Source organism: Rhinolophus sinicus, linkage group LG01 (assembly GCF_036562045.2).
Source record: "Rhinolophus sinicus isolate RSC01 linkage group LG01, ASM3656204v1, whole genome shotgun sequence".
Taxonomy (NCBI): Eukaryota; Metazoa; Chordata; class Mammalia; order Chiroptera; family Rhinolophidae; genus Rhinolophus; species Rhinolophus sinicus.
The window spans coordinates 129331606-129349832 of NC_133751.1; the positions used below are offsets into that span (position 1 = coordinate 129331606).

Sequence of the window (18227 nt, forward strand, 5' to 3'; positions counted from 1 at the left end):
CCCAACCTTCCATTTTCTTTTTAACTCTATAATCATGCTTTTTCCCTCACTAATCACTTTTATCAATATCACCAACACCTTTATCTCACTAAATTTTTTAGTCAATTCAGTGTCATTATATTATTCAACCATTCAGTGAGATTTGAAATACTCCCTTCACTTTATTCTCTGTGAAGTTTATTTATTTCACCGATGGCTTCTCTTTAGTTGTATTCACCAGTTTCTTTTCCTCTACCCTTTCCTGGTTATTGTCCTGCCCATTCTTTGTTCTTAGTCCTGTTCTGTCTCCATCAGCAACCTTCCAACACAGTACTCTCATATAGCATTCACATGCTGACGATGCCCAATTTGTATTGCAGAGCTCTCTCTGAGCACAGATTCATCCCTAACTGAGCAGTTAGTAGCAATAGTAGTAGTTTAGAGGTATATAAAACATAACATGTTCAAATAAAAACTCTTCATTCCCACCTCCAACCTTCTCCCACCACCCCCTACCCCCACCCCCACCCCCACACACACACATACACACAAACCAAATCTGCTTCTTCACTGTCTTCCAACACTCATCCATTCGCTAAAACTCAACCAGGGTCTGTGCACAGATGAAGGATGTGCACGGAAAAATTCTACATGGCTCCATCCTCTCCATTATCTCAAATCCTCTCTCACCTCAGCTCTCCCCATATTTAATCCATCAGAAAGCTCTGTTGGGTTTACTCTCAAAGGATATCCCATTCTCATTACTTCTGTTCACTTCTTCAAACATCACACTCCTCTACGATACCATGTTCTTCTCAGACTTTCACAATTGACTCACAACTGGTCTGCTTGCTTCTACACTTGCCGCACTACAGTATATTCTCTAGATAGTCACCAGAGAGCTTTGTAAACCACCCATCGGATTACGGCCCTTCCCTGGAAGTACTCTTCCACTGCCTCTCATTACATTAGAATAACAGCCCAGCTTCTTACCGTGGACTCTCTTGGCCTTCATAACTTGGCCTCTGCTACTCTTCAGCCTTAATTCTTGCTTTGCTCCTTCTCACCCTCTCCACTTCAGCCACACTGGCCTCATTGAGCTCCAAGCTAGTTTCCGCTCCAAGAACGTGATACCTGTTATTCCCCTCTTATGCTACTCCCTCTCTATTGAACACTGTTTTGTTACATCTTTACATCACTTATTCCTACATATCTTCAGATCGCTGCTCAAATATCATCTCCTCAGAAAAGCATACCCTGACATCCATTCTAAAATAGCCTTTTCATTCTCTATGTTCTTTCTCCTTCATTTTCTTGGTAGCACCACATTCTGAGAGTATATCCTCATATATACTTCTTTGTTCACTATTTAGTTTGTCTTCTCTACTAGAACTTATGTGCAGGAAATCTGTCTTGTTTGTCATCTCTAGTGCTCAGAATAGGACAATCACTACTGCATTAATGAATGAATTAATAAGTCACATATATCTAATTTTACTGTATGTGGTTCCCTTAGAATTCTATCATATTTCTTCAGATTTTAATTCCCCAAAAAAAAGGACAGATCCACTGAAGCAAAAAAATCTCTCTGACAGAGAAGATCAGGAACGATCCCTAGCCGAACAAAGGCCAATTCTACAAATAGTTGACAAATTGGCTGAGTTTTGGTCAATTCATTTTTTAAAGTCACCTCTTGAATGTGTAGATTTTTGCAGTCACCGGATCAGCCATGCAGTCAATCCAGTTCAGTCTCAGAAGGGGGGAAATAGATTGAATGTTTTAAAACCTCTATTTTTTATTCTCCCAACATGGTCAGTCTACACTATAGACACTTTCCAAACAAACCATTAACTTCATGAAAATCTCTGTAGGTGTTAACCTTGTTGTGTCTACTTTTGCTGCATGATTTCCTTTTCACGTTCAAGTACTTAGAAAGCACATTTGCCCTTGTTACTAGAAAAACTATTGTCAGACAATTGATTAGAATCTCTTCTAATCCTCTTGTTTTCTGAATTCATATTAACAGAAGGGAAAGAGACCAACAACCTCATCTGCAGTGATTCCAAATAAAGCCTCATCTTCATCTTCACATTTGAGCATTAAGTTTAAGAGCAAAACTCATCACAGAGCACAGAAAAGGGGCACATTTTAGCAGTTAAGCGTCAGGCCGACTTGATCCGAGCTAAATGCTTTGTAATCTCTCTTTAAACAAAAGCTTTAGCTTTTGTAATCCTCCTCTTTATCCAACCCTATGAAGCCTCCTGAGTGAGGTTGAAGCTGCTGCACATGTCATTTTTATACCACCTAGAGCTCTGCCCACCAACTGCTTTCCAAGGGTGATGGTAGTAGTGCCAACTTAGCCCAAGTGTCATGAGTCATGTTTCCTTCCCCTTGGCGACACCTGCCCAAGCAAAGCCAATGCATCCTTTCTTTTATTCTCAGTGCACACGTGTACTGCTACTGAGAAGCCAGCCAGCCACGGGCCTGGGCTCATTAAAGCATGGCTGAGAGACTACTGTGTCTGTCTGCACCTTCTGTTCTTAACATTCCAAGAAAAGCCTTCCATTTGTCATGTAAATACTCACTGTTCCACATTGTACCCCTGGCTCCACCCAAAGTCTGGTGTCTTTAATCACTGTGGACTTTCCAACAGGCATATTTAATACATGCTGATGAAAGCCTGCATATAGGAACAATGAGAAGCTACATTTCGGATAAAAATGAAAAAGTAAAAATATATAACTATGCAGAAACATCAGAGAGAGCATGCAACTTGCAGCACCTATTATAGCAGGGCCATGTAATCACAGGTGTGTGCACACAAGTATACACACACACGCACACACACATAAGAACTCCTCCACAACAGAGCGGTTACCCTTCTATCTTCTCACAAGCCTAAGCTCTACTATTTGTGGAAGAGAGAAACAGTCTCTGGATAAAGCCTTATAAGATAAAGACCAATTTTGATTTTATCTCTGATGTATAACCCTAGGCTCAGACTCATTGATAAGAAAGCTGCTATAGCTGGGAATAAAATGAACTGGATTTTCAATAAGTAGCCTGTTTTAATGGAAAAAGCATGGGCTTTAGCATTCAATAGACCTGGCTTTAAATCCCTCAGATGCCACATATTAATTGTCCAGCTAGTTGTGAGCAAGTACCTTAAATTCTCTGAGCCTCAGTTTCCTCATATGCATAAAGCTTCTTGGAAATATTCAAAATAATGTGTTTAAAGGGGATGGAACAGAGTAAGATGTCAAAAAATGGTAGGTAGCTTCTACTGCAGGTCAACTCTTACTCTTATTGGACAAGACATGCGATCTCGTTGGGCTCTGGTTTTTTCCTCAAAGAATCAATTCTCATGCTCAAAGATTCCAAACTTAGTGCTTACACTCAGGGAAGGAGGGCTGATGTCAAAAATCAGGATTTTTTTCAACAAGAGGTGATGAATCTCCTCCTTTTCCTTGGTGTTCCTGGATGGAAGGTGGGCAAAAGTCTTGTCTCCATGTTTGCACAAGTATTAATGAAATGGGGCAGGATAATGATAAGTACTTAGGGAAGAAAGTATAAAATCTCCTCTCATCTTGGCTTTGTTTTCTCCATACCTATCTCTATCTTTCTATCTCTCTCTCTCTTTTTCTCTCTCTCCCTCTCTTCAAATGGAGAATGTCATATCTCGGCTTTACCTTTCAGAAGATCATTAACATGAACACCTCTATAAAACTATATACAAACATAAGTTATTATTGCTAGCTACGTAATCATTATTGTAGGCATAATTATAAATCACAGTGTCACCAGTGTCCCTTGGATATAAGTTATGTTCAACTTTGGACGGTCCTAGAAAGTAGTAATTGAAGAAATGTTAACGTTTCTAAAGTGCTCTATACAGAGAATATTGATTGAAGGGATCATACCATCCTGCTCTGGAGAGTTTTCTGTGGATACTCTTTTCTACACCCATATTTAATTTGTATTAGGCAATTTCATCTGCCGCCCAGAGATGTCACTTGCTTCCTACAAAGGAAATGCATGCAGCTGGATTCAATGTCATCATTTTTTAAAAGAGTGCATATACAAGGACACTCTTGATGCTTTATTTAAAAGGTGGGTAACAGAATTTAGATGAGATTAGTCAGTGTATATCAACAGATAGATAGATAGATGATAGATAGATAGATAGATAGATAGACAGACAGACAGACAGACAGACAGACAGATAGATAGATAGATAGATAGATAGAGACTGGACAATAAATCACAAACTCATCCTAGAAAAAGTGCTACATACCTCATTGCTGAATATCATTATGGTCACCTTTGAAGTACTCCCCCTGGGAAGCTGTGCACTGATGCCAGTGCCAAGCCCCCCTTCAAAGCAATTTTGGAACTCTTTTTCTGGAAAGGCCATCAGAGCTGTCGTTGTATTACCCTTGATGTCCTGGATGTCATCAAAATGTCTTCCTTTCAATATTTCCTTTATCTTTGTTTAAAGAAAGAAGTCATTGGGGGCCAGATCAGTGAGTAGGGAGGGTGTGCCAATGCAGTTCTTTGTTTCCTGGCTAAAAACTCCCTCACATACAGTGCCATGTGAGCTGGTGCATTGTCGTGATGCAAAAGCCATGAATTGTTGGCAAAGAGTTCAGGTCATCTAACTTTTTCATGCAGCCTTTTCAGCACTTTCAAATAGTAAACTTAGTTAACTGCCTGTCCAGTTGGTACAAATTCATAATGAATAGTCCCTGTGATATCAAAAAAGATTAGCAACATCTTTGCAACAAGTTCGCAAACTAATTGTCATACCATAGATAGACATTATTTTGAGTTGACTACCTAGCATTTTCCACATGTTTTCAGGTGATCAATCTATCCCCAAATTTCCTTCAAAAGACAAGAACATTCATTCTCATATTGAGTACAGTAACTATAATAGCAAACCAATACCCACAGGGTAAAACTATCTCTCATGCTGCTGAACAATTGGTGAGTTCCACTGACCTGTCTTTCTTTAATGAAGAGAACTATATTAAATTCTTAAAGTTGTCTTCCAATTGCCTGAATCCCACTTGTTTTCCGTCTTAAAGGGGCTTTATGAGTCAAAGTGATAACTCTACACATAGCACTTTTTGTAAATTAGTAATTATTGAAAGCCAGAAGCTTCAACCACAGAACAAATGCTACAGATAAGATGGAATACTACAAATTATACCTGATCCCTACTTGACGCATCTTTAACAATATTTTGATTTGTACTTCTGGATAGATATAGTAGTTTTCACTTATTATAAAACAAATTATCACAAATCTAGTGGTTTAAAATAACACATATATTGATCTCACAGTTTTCAGTGGGTCAGGATTTTGGGCACCTTTTAACTGGGTCCTTTGCTTAATATCTGACAGGCTGCAACCAAGTGCCAGCCAGATTGAGTTCTCATCCGAAGGCTTGACTGGGAAATTACCCACTTCCAAACTCACTCCAATTGTTGGCATAATTCATTTCCTTGTGGTTATAGGGCTGAGGGTCCTGGCTTCTTACTGGTTGGAGGCTAAACGGGCCCCTCATCTCCATTCTCAAGTCTGGCCATTTGTTCTCACACTAGTCTCTTGCCAGGCTGCCATTTTTATTCTTCTCCATCTATCAAAATCTGTCTAAGCCTTCGGGGTGCATCTTCAGTCCCTGCAACTCTTCTCCTCTACTCCAGTGGTCTCAAACCTGGCTGTATAATAAAGTATCTTGGGATTTTTTTGTTTTTTAATTAATGTCCAGATCCCAAGCATGCTTATTTAATGGGTCTAGGATGAAGCACAGAACTGGTGTTTTAAAAGAGGTCCCTAGGTGTTTCTAATGTGCAGCAAGGTTTGCGGACCATTGAATTCCATTCAACTTGAATCATCGTATTCCATTTTGTAATTTAATTACATGTCCATGTTTAAATGTCTCAGCTTAAAATGAAAAAGCCTCTTGTTCTTCCAATTATGGATACTTCTTTGCTCATCTGGTCAAGAAGTCCTTTTCATCTTTAAAATATAAAACAGATTCGGTTATCTTGAGCTTATGTATAAGGAGGGAGAGTGTCACTTTGAGGCACGGGGTTGAGAACATCCCTTACTGTTAAATAGTCACCATGTGCAAAGAATATCAGAGCCTTACTTTTCAGCAGAGCAGGAGTTAACTATGTGGTGGGATTTAAAGGGTTCTTGGCAGAGCCTTTGATTTAAATATCTGTTTCACTCTTGGTGTCACATTAAACAAACTTCTGTCGTTAGAGATTCATTTATTTGGATTAAGCTTTCACCTTTTTAGAAGCTTTTCATTAGTCATAAATAATCCTAGAAGGATTCATTAAGACCTTTCTGTGAAACAGCTCACCAGGTCACTGTTCCTTGTGACAAGAGGAGGCATATACAATTATCGTTTATAAGAGCCTTTATTCTGTCTCCTTCTCTAGATTGTGCCCTCTGCAAAGGCAAGGCTGTGCTTGTATTAACTACTACACCCCCAGCACCTAGCTCAGTATCTGGCACAAAGCAGATTCACAGTATTTTTTGAATAAATGAATGATTGATGAATAAAAGAATGAATGAATAAACACACTTGAGCAAAACTGTGGACATAATGAATCATGAATCCTGAAAGAAAGAAAAGAAAAAGAAAAATATAGAATTCTTCGGAGAAAAACATTATGATGTCATAATTTTTCCAGAAGTCTGAAGCTCCGCACATCTCATAGAGAAAGTACATTAAAAACAACTCACTAGTAGATCCATTTTGAGGCTGTTTGACTTATTTGCTTGGATTTCCCTCCATCTTTCTTCTTCAATAATGTAATAATATGAACAATCAGAGCTGCCAATTATTGAGCTTTTACTAAGAACTAGATATTGTATTAATTATGTAGGTAATTTCATTGATCCTCCCAATAACTCTATGAGGGAAGAATTTTCATTACCAAATTCCAGGTGAGGAAACCCAAGCTTATAGGGGATATATAAATTGTGACAAGCAAATGGCAGACATGGGATTTGGGCCACAATCTGTCTGATACCCTGGGGTTTCACTCGCTCCTGGTACTCCTCCTTCCATGTGTTTTCTTGACCCAAACACATGCCCTTTATCTTTCTTCCTGTTTCATGTAGTCATACATACACATGGGACGTGAGGATGCAGTTTACCCTGTCTGAATGTATGGTGGCCTGGAGAGGTCTGAGTTAAGAGGATCAAGGCAATATTCTAACAATAAGGATCAATGCAGCTTTTGGAACTGTACACCAAACCCACAGAGTTTCTCAGCAGCCAATCTATACAGGAAAATATGCCGAGGTCTTAATACATCTTGTCCCTCAAGGGAAAAAGAGAGCTCTCCTACAGTGATAAGGAGACATAGAATCAAAGAAAAATATTCTCAGTCCCAATTTCACATCCAATGCAGAAGAAGAATGATGACAATCCTTACAGAGACCTATGATGAGAGTCAAAAGCATGATATCAGAATGCAATTTTGTATCTCTCATTTAGATGGTATAATACATGTCAGGGTGGTTTTGCATGGTAGCACGCTCTCTCTCTCTCAGATAAAGATGATATTCTCTATTTAGTGACTGGAGGCTGAGTATCCTGGAACCCTGATTCTGGCTATTTCCTCAGTCCTACAACTACGAGGAGTTGCATTCTATCAAAGACCTCAATGAGCTTAGAAGTGGATCCTTCTCCTGATACTTTAGACATGCCCCCAGCTCAGTCTTGATTTTAGCTTAATGCTATCCTGAACACAGAACCAAATTAAGCTCACCCAAACTTCTGACTTACAGAACTCTGAGATAATAAAAGAAAGTTGATTTAAGTACAGCCTAGTTAGTAATAATTTGTTATGCAGCAGTAGAAAATCAATACAGCAGCTGTGACTATATTGACTGTTGCGGCTTTCCTGAGAATCTAATTCTTCTCTCCTCCAGGACAACATCCTGTCTGTGGTTGAGGCAGGCCATTTAACCAATGATGAGTTGAAGCAGCATGTGTCACTTCTGAGGTTGCATATTTAATTAGTTGTGCCAGATACTGTACGGCTCTCCTCTGCATGCCACAGGGATCCTGGAAACCTATGATAAAATTAAGTCTCCAGTAGCCTTGGTCCTTGACGGATGCAGTGAGTAGAGATTTACTGCTGACCTCAGTTAGATATTTAATGAGAACCAGAAGTAAATTTGTGTTATGATAAACTCCTGAGATTTGGGGTTGTTCTGTTACTTTGGCATAACCTGGTCTATTCTTAATAGTACAGAAATTAAAATATCAAGAAATATGAGTGAGATGGTGGAGGACAGATTTTAAAGAGAGAAAGTAAGTCTCTAGGTGGGTGACACTGAGCAGAAAACCCAATGAAGTGATGGAGTCAACCATGTGAAGATATGAGGAGAGAACATTTCAGGCACAGAGAACAGAATGTGGAAAAAGCCTAAGAAGTGAGGCTTGGCAAGTAAGAGAAACAAGGAGGGTATGTCTAGAGTATAAGAATCAAGAAGTAGGAAGGAGACAAGTCACATAGGCTTATGTAGGCCATGGTAAGGGATTTGTATTTTATTCCAAATATGTTAGAACTCCATTCACATGGGACATATGTCAAGCAGCAGAGAACATCAATCAAGATGAGTGAGCTATGCAGTGGTAACAAAAGAAAACCTCAGTGGCTTAAAGCAATTAAGACTTTGCTCATGAGCGTACTGTGTGGCCATCATGGGTTTGCTAAGGACTGTGTTCTCTGTGGTAACCATCGTTATCCTCACTCTAGGACCCAGCCTGCCAGAGTCACCACTGTTTTGAACACGCTAACGTCTGTGGCAGTGGGAACAGTATATTCTGGAGGGTCTAGAACCAGTAATAGCAACTCAGTAATGCAGGAGTCACTTTGCTCACAACTTACCGGTCACAACAACCCACATAACCCCACCCACCCACAAGAAGGCAATCCTACCATGTATCCAAAGGGACAGAGGGACAGTGTGGTCAGTGGGTAGCGCTAATGGCTACTACAGAAGTGACAATATGAATCATATTTGTAAAACATCTTCTTAGCTATTATGGGGAAATGTATTATGGAGTCAAGAGCAGAAGGAAGAATATTGGTGTGGAGGCTATTTCAGGTATCCATAAAAAGCATAATAGTGGTATGGAGACAGGGGAAGGTGGAACCTTAGACTGAGGAGGCCTCCGGGCGCATGGCACGTGGCCTCCTTCACCGCCGTGCTCTGACGTGGCCTGTGCCGGTGCACCTTGCACGCGCTCGTGAGTTAAGATGGGGACTTAGGGCAGACTGGTTAAGAGCTACGACTGTCTACTCAAGTCCCTGCTGGTGGGTGACAGTGATGTGAGCAAGAGTGAGGTCCTGGAGAGCTTGCAGCACCGCACAGCCGAGTACCGCACATACTTACAGCAACAGAATAAGACGACCACCATCCTGCTGGAGCTCTGGGACAGCTTGGGCCAGGGCAGCTTCTGCACCATCTTCAGGTCCTACGACAGGGGATGCAAGGGATTCTCCTGGAGTATGACATTAACATCCGCTGGTCCTTCCATTTCATGCATTGGTAGATCACAGACATCCACAAGCATGTGCAGGGCGGAGGGGGGCCAGAGGGGGACAGGGAGGTCTCCCTGGATCCTGGCTGGGAATCTGCTGCACCTGGTCTTCAAGTGGCCAGTCTCCACGGAGCAGGCACACACCTGCGCAAGGAAGAACTGCGTGACCTAGTTCGCACAGCTGTGCATTGAGTCCTTTTATGTCACCAAGTCCTACATGGTGCTTGTGCAGCACCGAGTAGAGATCAGGAGGCCAACAGAATGTTCAGCCTGCAGAACCCCTGCTGCTGGGCCATCATCTCCTGCACCACTGTGCACCTCATTGACAAGCTCCCACAGCTCGTCACCATCAAGAGCCACCTCAGGTCCTCCTCCGTGGCCAATGGCATTCATGACACACAGATGCTCTCACTCGCTGGCAAGTAGGTTCTAGGCCTAGGGCAGCAAGGGTAACACCCTCAAGAGATTCAAGTCCATCTTCCCCCAGCCCATTCCAGAACTGTGCAGAGCAACTGTAAGATTTCCTAGCCAGGCAGGCAGGGTGCCTCGAGGTCCAGATGCCATCAGGGAGGGCTCACACTTGGGGAATGCTCCTGGACCAGCTGAGCCAATCACTATGTGCAGGGAAGATTTTGGCCACACAGCCCCTCCTGGTAGGTGTCGGGCTGTACCTGGTGGGCTTGGTGGTCTCAGCCAGAATGAGCTCCACAGAGGGCCACTGGTGCTGGTGTTGCTGATATTGCAAAACAAACAAGGCTGGAACCTGGAAGTGCGGCCGCAAAGTGGAAAAGCAGCAGCTTAACACAGCCAGGCCTCCAGTGGGAGGTCCCAGGGGACCCTGGCGGCCTGGCTTGCCTTTCTTATTTATATAGAAGATGGTTCACCTATTTAGACAGTTTCAATGGTCCAGCAGGGAAAACTCCATGCAGACAAGTGGTGAACCCACCTCAGCTGTGGGAATGAGCTTGGGCTATGTGGAAAGGGAGAGGATTGGAGACAAAGACCAATTCCTTTGTTTTGTCTTGGGTTTTCTTTGTTGTTTGTTTTTTAATTGGAATCTCATTTTAAGGTTGATCAAACACAACTTTTGTGAGGGATTGGGAATGAGAAAGAAGTTTTGGCACGAACGGCTGGGTGAATAAAGCTGTTTATTGCTAGGAGAATGTTAATGGTTAAGAGTTGGATTGGAGATGGTGGTGAGACTCTAAAGGCTTACTTTTTGTTAATTTTCAGTGCCTAGGTTTACCAAACGGAAGCCCAGGGGAAAGCTGAGGAGTCATCACCTTATAGATGATATATATATATATATATATATATTATCTGAGAAATCACCATGAGACCACCTAAGAATTGAGTTTTGTAGAGAAGAGGACAAAGGATGAAACTCTTAGGTAATGTGGGTAAAAGGTATGTTTTATTATTATTTTTTAGTGTTGGAGACTAACAATGCATTTGCATTATGATGGGAAGTTGGTGATGCAGAGAAGATGTGGAGTAACTGTAGGAGAAAATTCCCTGAGAGGGAGAGAGGCATTAGAACACAATGAATGCAATCTCACTAAAAAGTGTAACATGCCAACTCAGGGACATTGTATTAATACGTAGGAGTAAATTATGACCTCTAGAAAGAAAAACTCAGTTCTGACCTTAAATTGTCGGTGATAAACTTGGAGAAAAAAGCATAAAGTGCATTGAAAATTTTTGAGAGATGACTTCAAACAACGCTAAACTTTGTACAGCTTGGGGCATAGCAGCAACATGATGTAATTTATATTGGGAAGATTAACTGATTTAGTGACACTAAAATTCCACCTAAAGAGTGCCAACTTCTTTACTAATGTCCTTTTCAAGATTCTCCTGCCTGGCTCAAATTAGAAACTCTCCCAAGATTCCCTTTAATTACAAAGCAAAGAAATATGCTCTAATCAATATGCATAATTATGTGAAAACAATCAGCTTGTCTCTTGGAAATGTATGGAAACCACATTTTACTAGTGCTCTCCTGAGGTTTCAGCACAGCCTCTCTGGTTCCTGAATTGTTTCTCTCCTCCCACATAGCTGCAATTCTATATAACGGGAATTACACTCAACCCCCATTTCACTCCGTACCCTACTGCTCCATGGTATCAGCCTTCACGACTTCTGAAAATGTTATTATTCCAATGTCAATAATGATCATTGTATTAGTCTGGTAAGTTTCCATAACAAAATATCACAGATTGTCTGCCTCAAACAACAGAAATTTATTTTCACACAGTTTTGGAGGGCAGAAGTACAAAAGCAAAGTGTGCACAGGGTTGGTTTCTCCTGAGACCACTCTCGTTGGCTTGCAGGCAGCTGCCTTCTCTCTGTGTCTTCACATGGTTTTTCCTCTGACTGGGTGCAAGCCTCCTGTCTCTCTTCTATAAAGACACCAATCCTATTGGATTAGGACACCCCCCCCACCACCAATAATTTATTTAACCTGAATTACCTCTTTAAGTGCCCTATCTCCAAAGTCAGATTAGTGGTTAGGACTTCAGCATATGAATTTAGGGGCATGTTAATCTCTAGTCCCAGTCCTGAATGCTCTTCTTATCCAATTTAAAATGATTTCACTATACAGTATTAATCATATAATAGCTCAAACATGATCTGCTTACTGCTGGTACACACTTTTATAACTCTAGTCCAGACCTTTTCTTGAGTCTCAGCATCACATGTATTTACTTTCTATTGAACATCCTACAATCTATTGAATATCTCTGACTAGGATAGACACATGAGCTCAAAAACAGTAGGCACTCAATACATATTTATTGAGTTCATTCAATTCACTCATTCATTCATTCAAAAATATTCATTGATCCTCTACTAAATAGTAGGCACCATTTTAGGTACTTGGAATACATCAGTGAACAGAAGAGACCAAAGTTCTTTATCTTCCATCATAGCACATAACACACAATGGTCAATCAACATACTAAAAATGTTTATACAGTCTGATGAAAGGTGCTAAGTGCTAAGATTAAAGAAAAAGTAGAACAAGGTAAGGAATGTGAGGGATGGGTCAAAGGGGAAGGTTGAAGGATTAAATTACATGGTCAAGGAAGGTTTGAAGATGGTGAGTGAATAAATATAACTATGCCACAGGCATCTCTAATATAATAATTCCAAACTCTCTCTTCACCCCATCTCCTCCGTAGAATTCCAATGTGATTGCCATTCATTCTTCTAGTAGGTTTATCATATAAATTTATCTGCCAAACTGGGAGACACTAGAGAATAAAAGGATGGTATTGCAGACATTAACCAGTGCAGCCCCAGGCAAACTTGGATGTTTGGATGTGTGGGTGATGAACTGTCACCCCAGGCAGAAACCTGGGCAGTCATCCTTGCTTTAGCTCACTCCCACATCCCTCTCTTGCCCCCATCTTCTCTCAATAGATCACCAGGTCTTTTTTATATTACCTCCAGAATCTCTTCTCCATTTTTACCACTGCTGTCTTAATTCGGAACCTCCGGATCTCTGACTAGGATAGACACATGACCTCAAAAATGTTTCCTTTGTCTTACCATCTCTTCCCCCTCAAATCTCTTCCCTAGATCTCAGACAGAATTTTCTTAAATAAAATCTAGTCCTGACATTCTCATTTAAAATATTCAAGGGCGGCCAGCTGGCTCAATTGTTTAGAGCACAGTGCTCATAACACCCAGGTAGCTGGCTGGATTCCCACATGGGCCAGTGAGCTGTGTCCTCCAGAACTAGATTGAAAACAAACTAGATTGAAAACAACAACTTGACTTGGAGCTGAAGGAAAAACATACTTGTCATGTAGGGTCCCTGGTCCCGCTCCCCGCACAAGAATGCAGGATATGGTGAGGCCAAAAAGGAACACCAACGGAGCCATAGATAGGGGAGTCATACCACTATTTCTTGCTGGTGGCTGGGATGGAGATACGGGAAGCAGGAGCCACATGATCCGCAATTCACCGTTTGCTTCTCTGCCAACAAACCAACCCCCTAGCGTAGCTACGGCAGTTATATTAGTGTCTAATGGCCTACTGGTTACAGCTGACGGCCAACTAATTACAGATGATGGCCATCTACTACCCGAGCCAGCACCTTTCCACACGAGGTCGAGAGCCTGGAAACTGCTCTCTGGAACTCCGTCCCTACAACACTGGTCCCCAATATTCCCCAATTTAAAAAAAAAATAAATTAAAAATAAATAAATAAAATAAAATATTCTTCAAGAGAGAAAGGGAAATGAGGGGCTTGAATAGAGATCATAAGCATAGGCTGACAAAAACAGGCCCCTTCTGGTCCCAAGCACCCTTTTTTGTCACCCATCATCTATCTACTCTTGATGTGTAGGACAACCTTGCCTGTGGGTTCCTGATGCAATCTAGCCCTACCTAATGCCTTCCATGAAAGGTAAGAACAGGAGGGTACCATCTTAGAAATCCGCAATTTCTGAAATTTCAAATATAAAACTCACTGCTTGACAAAGATTAAATGCTCATTATTGTCCTGAAGATGTGGGGAATTAAAAATGTATCAGATCTCTCTATATTTCCTATTTCAGCCCAAATGAATCCAATTAGGTTTCACTGCAACCTATAAAATACTCTAGGCCTATTTCCTCTTTAAATTGATTATAAATGTTGATGCTCTTAAGTATAAGTGCAAATTAATCTAGAGAATTCCATGGAATTTTATTTCTTAATTAAGCAATTTAAACTAAATTACTTAACTGAAATGACTACTCTGGCTTCTAAGATTGTTCAAGGTCAGACCAATATAATCAACAGTAACGTAGTGATTTTTCACTCAGCATAAACCTTTTCATCGAACTCATTTCACTATTTTGGGCTTGATAGAGAGGACAGTTTGCACTCTTGAGGCGGATGATCTCTAGAGACTGGGACCTAGATTATAGAAGGCAAGACTAGGTGACGACACTTAGGGCAATTGGAGGAGTTTCTGGAAAATAGAAATGTGATTTCCATTAAACTGAGAAAAGAACTGGGGGCTTAGACGGTCCAGAAATTAAACTTTCTACTGATATACATCTGGCAATGCTCCAGTGAGCACAATCCATTTGGCCAGCCAGATGGACTGGTCCTGGCACCTTTTCAGTCTCACACACAAAAGCACTTCAGCCTGTGGTAGAAAACAGTCCCCAAACAAAATTATAAATAGAGAAGACTTCAGCATTGTGGTTAAACAATGGGGAAAACTCTGTGGTCTTACAAATGAGGTTTCCACAGCATTGTCTGTGCATTTCACACCTTCCAACGGTTGCCTTTTTCCCTTGATTTTTAATAGCTTATTTATCATGGATGAAGGATGAGATTGCTTATCAGAGGCTCCATGCTTTTGGCAGAAAACCTTTATAATGCTCACTCTCTCCTGGAAGAAAGAAGGCGATTTCTAGCCTCTTTCTGAGAAAAAAAAATACTAAGTAATACTAACAAAGAACATTGACAGGAAGCTAAACTGAAACATATCATTTGAAAATACAAACATATATTGTCGGTTATCAAAGGGACTCAGCCTAAAAGGATGAACTCAGCAAAGAAATTATTCTTTCTCATTTAGGAAGACTTACCCTTTTTTTACTTTCTAACATCGTGAGTCCAATTCAAGTCCCCCATTGTCTTGAATGGGAATTATCTTACGTCAATTAAACTGTGCGTGGGAGTTGAAGTCCATCGATCATCCTTCAGGTGAACTGCCACGGCTACTCAATAGTCATGGCTTGTTTCCTATTCCTAAAGCCAAATTCTTGGATGAGGGCATGCCATCCACTGAGTAGTCTAAGCATGTTTCCTCCTTTCTCACCCAGGTATTGCTAAGGGAGGAATTCAGAGGTAGAAATCCATTCTAAGCACCCATCCCAATTTATGCCAGTCGTAATTATGGACTTCTGAAATTAAATATATATTTTAACTCACTAATCAATAGGTTATTGCTAGAGGGGTGGGGGGGTGGGGATAAGGGGAAGGTGAGAGGTTTAGAAAATAGTCGGTAACCACAAGATGGTCATGGGGTTTTGAAAATTAATTTGGGGAACGTACAGAGGGATAGTGGATGGGGAGGGGGTTTCACACAGTGTGAGGGATATAAATGATAAACGTCTAAAAAAATTCTATTTGGGAGTCTTATTAAATTGCATTGAATTAAAAAAATAGGTTATTGGATGGGGGGTGTTGGAGGGTGTGAGGTAAATTAAAATATGTTAATGTCTCATTGAACTTTTTTTATTAAATACATTTTTTTTTGTCTTTAGGTATAGAAGATTCCGCTAAAACTTGAAATAAGGTTTTTCTTTTTATCTCTTTTTCCTTCTCTTCCTTCTAGCAAAGATTGACTTAGCTCCCACTCTGTGCCAGGTACTACAGTGGGGGATTTATGTGAATTAACAGTAAAATAAAACATTCTGAGTGAATTTCAGGTATTATACACAAGCTGCCTACATTTCCATTAGCTAATCTTTAAGATTCCTCCATTATTTGCAACTTGACGAGATGCCAAGTTCCAGAACAAATATCACAAATAAAAAGTCCCATGTGGAATATTTTTTAACTTTAGATTTTGGATTTTTTTGTGGTATTTGGGCCATATATCATCTGGTTTATTTTGAAGAAAAAATTCCTTAACTTAATCTCAACTCTTCGTTCATAAATATTGGGAATTCTCTTTATTTCAAGTAAAGAGTAATATGATTTTCTGTCCATTTATACTAGCTGCCTTTTCAGACCATTCATTCATGCTTTTCTGTCATTTGTTTACCCAGTTCTTTGCCACCATTGCCTTAAGTTCCTTGATGAAATCCCCAGAATCATGGCATGCTAAAATCTTTTTGGAAGGTCATTACTTTAAATATGACTTCCACTATGGTATGAGATTTTTATGTTTCTTTTGTTGCTTTCTTTTATTGTCTCAGTGAAACAAACCGGAGTTCTAGGACTGGAATTCTTCAGTTTCAGGCCTTGGCAAATATCCCATAGCAGATATTTTCAGAGGCAAGAGGAAATTTGCTGCCATTCAGCCTTCAGCATGTTTGTAAAGTGGGCATAGTTTGACGTTCTCCCATTACCTGGTACATATTTTCCTTCCTCAAAGGCTTTATGCTGTTATTCATCTTTTTGCTGGACAAAGCAACAGCCATAAAAAATCAATTTAATTGAGGTATAATTAGCATGTAATTCAGTGCACCCATTTTAAGTACATGGGCCAATGTATTTTGACAAATACACATACTTGTATAACCACCACCGCCACAATTAAGATACAGAACATTTTCATCACCTCAGAAGCTCCCTGGGTCTCTTAAGGTCATCCCTACACACTCCACTTCCTGACCCCAGGCAATCACTGATCTGCTCTGTCACTATAGATTACTTTGGCTACAAAACTATTGTTCTTGACTATCGGACCAATTGAATCACACTGTGTTCTTTTGTGTGTGGATTCTTTAGCTCATCATAATGCTTTTAAAATGCATCCATGTTTTTGCATCTATTGGTAGTTCATTTCATTTTAGTGCTACTAAATTCCATGTTATAGATATACCACATTTTTTAAAATTCAGTTATAATGGACATACGGGGTTTTTCCACTTTTTGGTTTTGTGTTACTATTTCAGTAAATGTGTATAGGCTCTTTTGCAAGAGGAAATATAAAAGGAATATTCAAGAGCCAAAGTTCAGATGCCAAAGGGAAGAGGCAAGTAATAGAAATGAATGCAGCAGACTAAATGTAAGATCACAGTACAGAGTGATGACTATAGATCCAGTTTTTAACTCTTAACTTTTAACTCTTTAACTCTTGCAAACCAAGAGTTGCCACTGATCCAGTTTTTAACTCTTACCTGATGAAATAATGTTAAGAAAGTTGAAGTAATAATGCACTACAACATCAAAAGAAAAGTATTTATAGGTGTGCCTCATTCTTTAAATCAGGTAGCAAACAGCCATTTTCATATTTTTTCCTTCCCAAGGCTAAACTATCATTAAAGATGCATCACTGGGAAAACAAATTTTATTTTAGACAGCCTTGGGTTTGAATTCATGATCCAAACCACATTTCTGAACTTTTGTTTTTTGTTAGCAAAATGGGGATAATAATATTATTCATTTCATAGCATAGAGGTAAAGCACTAAAACAATTAAAGTGTATCTGGAATTAGTCTAAACATAAATGTTTCTCTCACTTTGGCATTGCTGCAATTTTATTGCATGCCTTCCACGTGGCATGCCCTATAGGAGGCATATTACTCCCATTATCTCATTTTGTTAAATCCCCACCTCATTAGCTAGACAAGAAACAGAGGCTGAGAGAGGTTGAAAGCCATGTGATGAAAGCAGAAAACAAGAAACTAACTCTGCCTGGTATTTGCTAGGCTTCCTCAAAGCATGAGCCAACAGCATAACAATTTTCATTGACTTTAGATGTATTTCTACATTTACAAAATGCTGGGGCACATTTGAAGGTAAGCTCACTTCTCTGCAACCATTTCAGCTTCTGCCACTCATCCATAACGTACAGGTCTGATGTGCTCATAGAAAGCTAGAGTCCAAGCTTTTCTGAGAACGTGTATTGGGCCAACTCTAACCATATTATCAAAAATGTGTCTCTTCCACTAGATTGTAAACTCTATCCCCAAGACCTGGCAGAGTG

The 18227-nt window shown here is 40.2% G+C and overlaps 1 pseudogene; it reads left to right on the forward strand.

Annotated features, from left to right (window-relative positions):
- Window positions 1-9275: 9275 nt before the first annotated feature.
- On the forward strand, window positions 9276-10087 carry LOC109458692 (ras-related protein Rab-40C; annotated as a pseudogene).
- Window positions 10088-18227: the final 8140 nt, after the last annotated feature.